Below are 7463 nucleotides of genomic sequence, written 5' to 3'. Positions count from 1 at the left end.
GCCTTCATTATCGCCCTGAATTCTGATGGAAAAGGTGACCAAATCGAAAGATTTCTACTCAAAGCTTGTTTTTTTTTTTCTTTCCCCCTTTCTTTGTAATGAGTCTGCTTCATGCCTCATCAATCACGTGTTTCAAGTCTCCAGGTACCCACTGTCCTGGGGTTGATTTTTGATTACTGTATTAGGAGACTCTTTGAGATAACGGTAAATCAGATTTGACGATTTAGAGGGATTGACTGGATATCAAAGACACAGAAGATGTTACGCCACTCTGATTCCTCCTGCACACCTGTTTTACCTGCATTATTCATGGTCATATTTAAGTCCAGAGATGAAGTCTGCCTTTACATTAGTGGTGGCAGACTGGGCTGACCCAGAGGAATTCAGGCCCTGTGTGATTTAAGTTCCTGACATGGTTGGCCAAACACAGAACTGGATTTCCCAGTACACAACACACAGAATGCAGTTATTTCCCTTAAGACCTCGTGCGCACACACCAGGGACCAACAGTGATGAGACAAAAGAAGAGCTGTGAAAGAAAAGACAAGGCTGTTTTATTTGAAGTCCACTGTGTTCACTACAGTGCTTTTACAAGACAAGAATTCAATAGATTCAGGAAATAGTGGTCTTTGTCAAATCTCAAAGAAAAAATTATTCTGCTTTTGTTTCCTGAAATTCCAAACAGACATAGATTGACATTTTGTAATGGACATTGGGAAACCAATAATATAGAGTATGTACATTTAGTGACTGCAACCCTCATGCATATGATCAAGCCTCAGTGGAATATCCACTCCTGGAATTTAAAGTTAGACATTTTATATCATTAAATGTTGTTATAAGAGGTAAAATGCTGATAGGTTTAAGATCACGTTTCATTATTTAACCTAAACTAAAATCTCTATTGCAATTGTATTGATTGCCACAAACGTTGCAGTGTATCTCAGTAGATTTCTTTGCAGCTTCAAGTTTCCTCCCAGTGTGTGACTGTCTGCCTCGGTGCATAATCAGTTGAGATCAGCTCCAGTGCGAGCCACTCTCAGCAGCATAGACGATGGATGAATGGCTTTTTGTTGTTTTCTTTGTGTATGTTTGGCTTTGGCTAGCCCCACTATCCACAGACATGCATGTAACCATACATAATGACTCTGAATGGGCCAAAGGTAGATGGGTTGTGTGTGACTAACTTCACTACGCACTTCAATTCACACATTTTCTAGCAGAGAGCCAAGTAGTTCAAGTGGAAATCACACCACAACTACTGTCTCTGGGTGTGTGTTGTGTTTATGAGCCATTGTTCACACATTTGTTTCCCATGTCAGCTTAACACCTTCGCTATAACTGTAACATAAATGGTGTTTAACCAAGCATGCATCATACCAACACCTATTATTGAGTCGATGTGTGATGATAGCCAGGTTCATTGATTAATGAGACAACAATGTTAGTAAATTGACTACATTTTGAATGTTAAAATATACAGGAAGGATGTGGAAGAGGATTAGGGCCACCTCAAAAAAAGAAAGTGTTCAGAACTTCAGAATTCAGACTTTAATTACAGAACTCTGACTTTCCTGTTTTTTCTTGGTGAAGAGTTGGTTTGCCTTATTGGGATGTCACCAAGCAGGAGGTCCAGAGGAAGTCCATTGTTCTCTTAAAAAAAGGTGAAATGGGAGAACTTTCCCAAGGTGGAGGAATTGAAAAATTTGGGGATTTTGTTTGGAAAGGCTTGGAGGATGTGTTAATGTTGTCAGCTGTCTGCATCAGTTTTTATCCTCACTTATAGTCAATCAGTTGTTTCGTCAAATTCAGGAACCATGAGGAACTTGACCGGCCACGAGCAAATCAAACTTAAGTCTCTACTCATCCACATTAAGAGGAAGTTGTTTGTGATGGCCCCCCAGGTGACACGTTGAGCAGACACTTCCTCCTGGGAGGAGGCTTCAGGGTTAGCCCATGACCCACTGGAGGAATCCGACCTTCAGCTTGGTCTGGGAGCCACTGCTGGTCCCTGCAGAATAAGACGTTACAGGAGACAGGAATGTCTTGGGTTTTTTGTTCTCCATATTATCACCATGACTGTATGTGCACTGACAGAAAGATAAGATTGGTGGATGGATGGGACCTTTGGTTAGACCACAAATAGTCAGAATTTGGCCAAATGCATCCAACTGAATGGTCCAATTTTAGAATTTCAGTGACTTCAAGGAACTCTATGGGAAAACCTTGCTCAAACGTTTTCCAACGCAAATTAAGTTACTGCACTTCATTTATCCCTCTTGAGTATTTTCTTTGCAATTTCCATCCACAAAGGACACAAAAGAAAAAAATCAATTTCAAGAAATTGTGATCACTGATGCCATTTTTGTTTTACCTGTGCATCAAACAGTTATAATGAGCATCTCAACAGTTTGTCAAATAGCTTCAGCCTTTGGGGAAATTAAAACAGATCAGCAGGAGTTGTATAACGGTGTAGAGGGCGAGAACACTGGAGGACTTTGAAGGTTGTTGGTCACGTACTGTCTCCAGTCTGTCCAATCCATTGTGGTGAATGGGATCGAGCTGCATTGCTTCTCTGTCTGGGGGCCTTATCTGGCTGTGGGGCACAGGACTCTGTGCTGCTGTCTCTATTGGTATGACGATAGAGGAAAGGCCTGTCTACCCAGATAAAACCTCCCTCTGTTCCCCCTGCAGCAGCATCAGGCCTCCTGTTTGCTGCAGGCATTGTAAAAAATGCTCCCACAACCATTAGACGTCAACACGTCTGCTGGTGACAAGCTGGCCTCCGTGACTGGAGAAGATAAAGGACGAGAAGGGGAGGAGGGATGGAGGGAAACAGGTAAACAGGTATACAGATGGCAAACTGGTGGAAGGTGACAACAGAGGGACAGGGGACTGATGGAAACCCAATGAAAGATATACATTTCAGAGTAAATTACTTCAAAATCCAATCTAACTATCCCATTAACAATGCCCAACCCAAAACTTTTTAAGAACTTTTCTGCACACTTGTCATTGAGCAGAAAGACGGGAGAGCTGGCATTTCTATATTGTGGTGAGTTTGAGAGACCATCTGGTTCAGAGCAACGTATCTGATCAAACTTCAGAACACAGCATGCCTTTCTAAAGATTGTTATGCTGCTCTAAATGTGAAAGTCCCAAAAAAACTTTAGCTTTTGTTTTTGTCATTGCTACACTTAAATTGCAGAATACTTTCCCTGTTCACTTTGTGCAAAACGTTAAAAATATCTTTTGCGTATGATCTTTGACAAGTATTTCTGAGGCCATTTCTGCATGTCGTCTTCCCACCTGATGCCTTGTGATGGTGTTAGTGCATTTATTAGTGTTGGGAGTCATTTTTATAAAGTCACTTTGTGACCTCGCACCCTTGGGCCGGGTTTACACAACGTTTCCAGTGATGGTTTTTGTGTTCTCATGTTGGAAAAGTTTCACTTTTACTCAGCAAAGATTGTAGAAATAATAATGTCACAATACATTATGCAGCCCTAGTTGCTGTACCATGGACAGACCTTCCTTCTTTATGTTGTAGTCCATATGAATGCTGAATTTAGGCGTTTGCTTCCTGCTTGAGTTGCTTCACCCTCTATTTTCTGTTGCCACCTGCTTCCTAATATGTAGTCAGCCTTTCAGGTACTTAGAGACCGGCCTTCCACCTCCACCTAGACAGTCTCAGTACCTTATTAAAGAGGCTGTCCAGCCATTCTTGTTCACTACTTTCCTCTTTGTGTTTGAGCTTGACATTTTGTTTTGGGCTTCCACCTTTTGGACAGCTCTTTGTGCCTGGAGTGTGAAGCAGGTCTAATGATTTCAAAATTGAATCTTTTTGTGATTTAGTTTTATGGGTTGTTTTTTTTTTTAATCCACAGTAGGTCCGTCTCCTGGCTAAAATTAACACTGCTAGCCCTGTCAAAAATGATTTTTCTTTCTTTTTTAATAATTAAAAGTGATTCTGCAATCAATTAGTGACTTTAGTAACTTTTTCCAGAAGACGACTGGTTCTATTTTGTGAAGCTCAAATCTCCTATGTCCTCTAAACGCATCACAACTCCTTTCCTCTGCTGGGGACCAGCAGTAACTTCATTCTTCATAACTGCTGGCCCTGACGAAAACAACACCGCACGCTACTGCAATTGGAATGTTGCAGGTTTGATTCTCAACTCCACCTGTCCACAAGTCAAAGTGTCCTTGAGCAAGACACTGAACCCCAAGTGGCTTCCAATGGATGGATTAAGCTCCTTGCATGGCGTGTCTGTCTGTTTGTATGTCTGTCTGTCTGAAAGCATAAGGTGGTGAAAATGTCAAACTTTTGTTGTTGTTTTTGAAAACGCCTCCCAAATTGGAATTTTTTTAAACACCCCTCCGACTCGTTCTCCGTGGAAATAGAGGAAATAGAGTTCCTCTGCAGATGAACAAATGTGCAAATAATTCAACAATAACAGCGTTTGCCTCCAGAGTGTCATGACTCCCAGTCCATATTCTCCTGGAACTTGGTAGTTTCACAGTTGATGGTCACCGTAATTATGATCTAAATTAATTGTCTGTCCAGTAGAATGTTCATGTTCTATTGTTAATGTTTATAGCAGATAGTTCTCTGCTGCATGCATGTGTGGTTTCATCACGAAAACCACCAACTTGCACAGTTTCCATGTTTTGAAAGCGTTGCCATGGGAATTGCTGTTGAAACGCGTATGCAGAAACGTTCTGTAAACAAGGCTGAAGTGTTTTGTAGCAATTAAAAGAGGAAAAAGTCACAAATGCGGCAAAGTGACGCTTCACTCAGTCGCTGCAGTGTTAAAAATAAGCATGTAAAAATGTGTCCTTGTTCTAAACTTGATCTGCAGTTGATACCCTGATAAAACTCTACTATGCAGTCTGACTATGTTCCCAAAGCTCAAATATTTCCAGCAGCAGACATTACCAGTTCTTAGATATCCTGTTGAGACCATGACTGCTGAAAATTACATTGCACTCGCAGGAGCATGCACAAATATCCAATTTCAACAAATATCAAAACTTGTGAAACCTCTAACTTTCTAACAACTGATTAGAAGAATGAAACATTATTGACCCACACAGTGCCACAATGTGCACATTATTAATGGAACGTACTGAAGACATGAGTGAACAGAGCACAAGCGTTACTACACCCAGTTAGCTTTTTCTCAAGTTGTCCATTGTTAAGTGGTTCTGGTTGTTGCCAGACAATCCACCCCCACAAACAGTGCAGGGAGCAGCACAACAAGCTAACACACGCTAAACACACTATAAAGGCGACAAACAGCAGGGGAATTAATATTGTGAATATTTGCTCACAAGAACAATTGCTAATGAATATTTCTATTTTTAAGCACTGCTACTGTGTGAAGGGAACACGTTTCTTTATGTTGCTGTATCTTTGGAGTGGAAAATCCCAGGTACACTGCTTTTGACCCAACCTGTCATCTTTCTGAGTTTATGATGACTTTGAACCGATGGGTGGGAACGACAAGGTCATCTGTAAAAAAAAAAAAAAGAAGATGAATTTCTCCTCACTAATCTTAGAAATGTTGACAATTATCTAAATAACTTCACATGAATTAAACAGTAAAACTATATGAATCAAGTGATCTGATTGTGACACTGTTTTACCTTTTGTTGGGCAGTACCTGCTTGGCCCTCCTTTGTACTGTTGTTGTATGTGTCTTGGGCCTCTTTGTTTAAATATTGTAAGCCTAAGAACTGCCAATAAAACCGCTCACTTTACCCAAATGCACCAGGTGATTGTTACTTCCTTCACCTTCTCCGAGCAGAGCTGGTTTGTAACACTGATGAACTCGTGACACAAAGTGAGGGGGAGGAGCCTGCTGAATATGAGGTGTATTTATAGGTGGTTGCACTGTGGGTTGGTGAAGATAGGTTTTGTAGGTATGGCTTTACCAAAAATGAGATTCCTCACTGCATTATATAAAAGTATTAACAGATCTGTTTAAGTGATCCTAAAATGATGGATTGCTTCCATTCCCCCACTTGTCCCTCCAAAGAGTTTCCCCTTGTTTAAACACTTGAAGTGTAAAACTGCAGTAAGACTGGCTGCTGTTTGAAAGTGAATTATCTCCACTTTTAAAACGTCCCTCAGTGGAAATAATAGTTCCACTGTAATTTGATTTCTCCAATTCAAAGGAGGGAATTGAGTTAAAGCTGGAAACGGTATTTTAAGACTCGGCAGCTCTTTCTGTGGCAGACACACAGCATAATGTCACGATGAAGGACGTACTGAGGTGTGACGGGGAACACAGCGACGACAGAGGGAACCCCCTGAGTTTAGGACAAAGGAGGAAGGCGGAAAGGAAGGACATGAGGACATCCTAATTAGTGTCAGGGGACTGGTTGTTGTCCTGTCTTCTCTGCAACAACACCCTGATCCACCTTCACAGAAAACCCTCCGCCGTAACAAATAGGACACCACATGACACCTGTGGGGCGAGTACATCACACAAACAGCCGCTTTGTTCTTTGTCAGTTGCAGCTCCTCACAAACTGCCCTGGTGTCTGTGCTTTCACACACATTTCCAAGATTTGCAGAGGAACAGCCAACCAGGGGGCAGTTTAGTATTATTACTCGTGGGCTGGTCTCTTTCTATTCACTTGTTGAATGTCTTGATCCAGACGTTCAACCACAAGTGAGAAACACATGAAATTCCATCAACACACCCAAAAGTATAATGTAAAGACTCACAAACTCTCTCCAAGAGATTACTTTTAATATTTCACTGGAGCTTTTGTGAACATTCTCACTTTTTTTTTTTTTTTTTTGCTTTTCATTCATAATTTTTATTTACTGTGAAATTTGTGGTTTGCTTCATAATGAAAACTAAAATTTGATGGATGGATGGATGGATCCTCGCTTGAGCTCCAGTCTGTTTACACATTCCTGGCTTGCTTTCAGTATTCTGTTTATCTGTCACTCATGTATAGCTACTCTTTCATTACTGTGTGCATGTGTGTTGATGTCAAAGTGGATGCATTGGAGTATTTTAGCGATTAGCACTCCTTCCTCAGAGCAATGAGACTCCACGCTCTCACTTTGTGGGCTTTGAGCTTTCACCGGCACTTCAGCTCACTCACACTGTCGAAAGACTCTTTGTGAATATCATCTTTCTAACTATCCGCGTCCGCTCTGTGGGTGAAAGCATGGGTGACCTTTCTGCACTGTCAGCTGGGTTTGACTCCAGATCCCTGCAGCCAACAGATGAATAAACAATTCTAGAAGATGGATGTAGATTTTGCACCAGAGAAAGATCTCTACAATCAATTACACTGTCAGCTGTTAATGACCTAAACTCTCAGAAATGACCAGCAGTTAGTGTGGATCAAACTGTGATCTGTGCACTTCAAAGACCGCAGCTTCAATTGTCATCCAACATATAATGTGATTAAAAAGAATACTTGGTGCAGAGTTATTA

The sequence above is a fragment of the Blennius ocellaris genome, assembly GCF_963422515.1.
Source record: "Blennius ocellaris genome assembly, chromosome: 9".
In the NCBI taxonomy this organism is placed as follows: Eukaryota; Metazoa; Chordata; class Actinopteri; order Blenniiformes; family Blenniidae; genus Blennius; species Blennius ocellaris.
Note: the sequence above shows the minus strand (reverse complement) of the source record.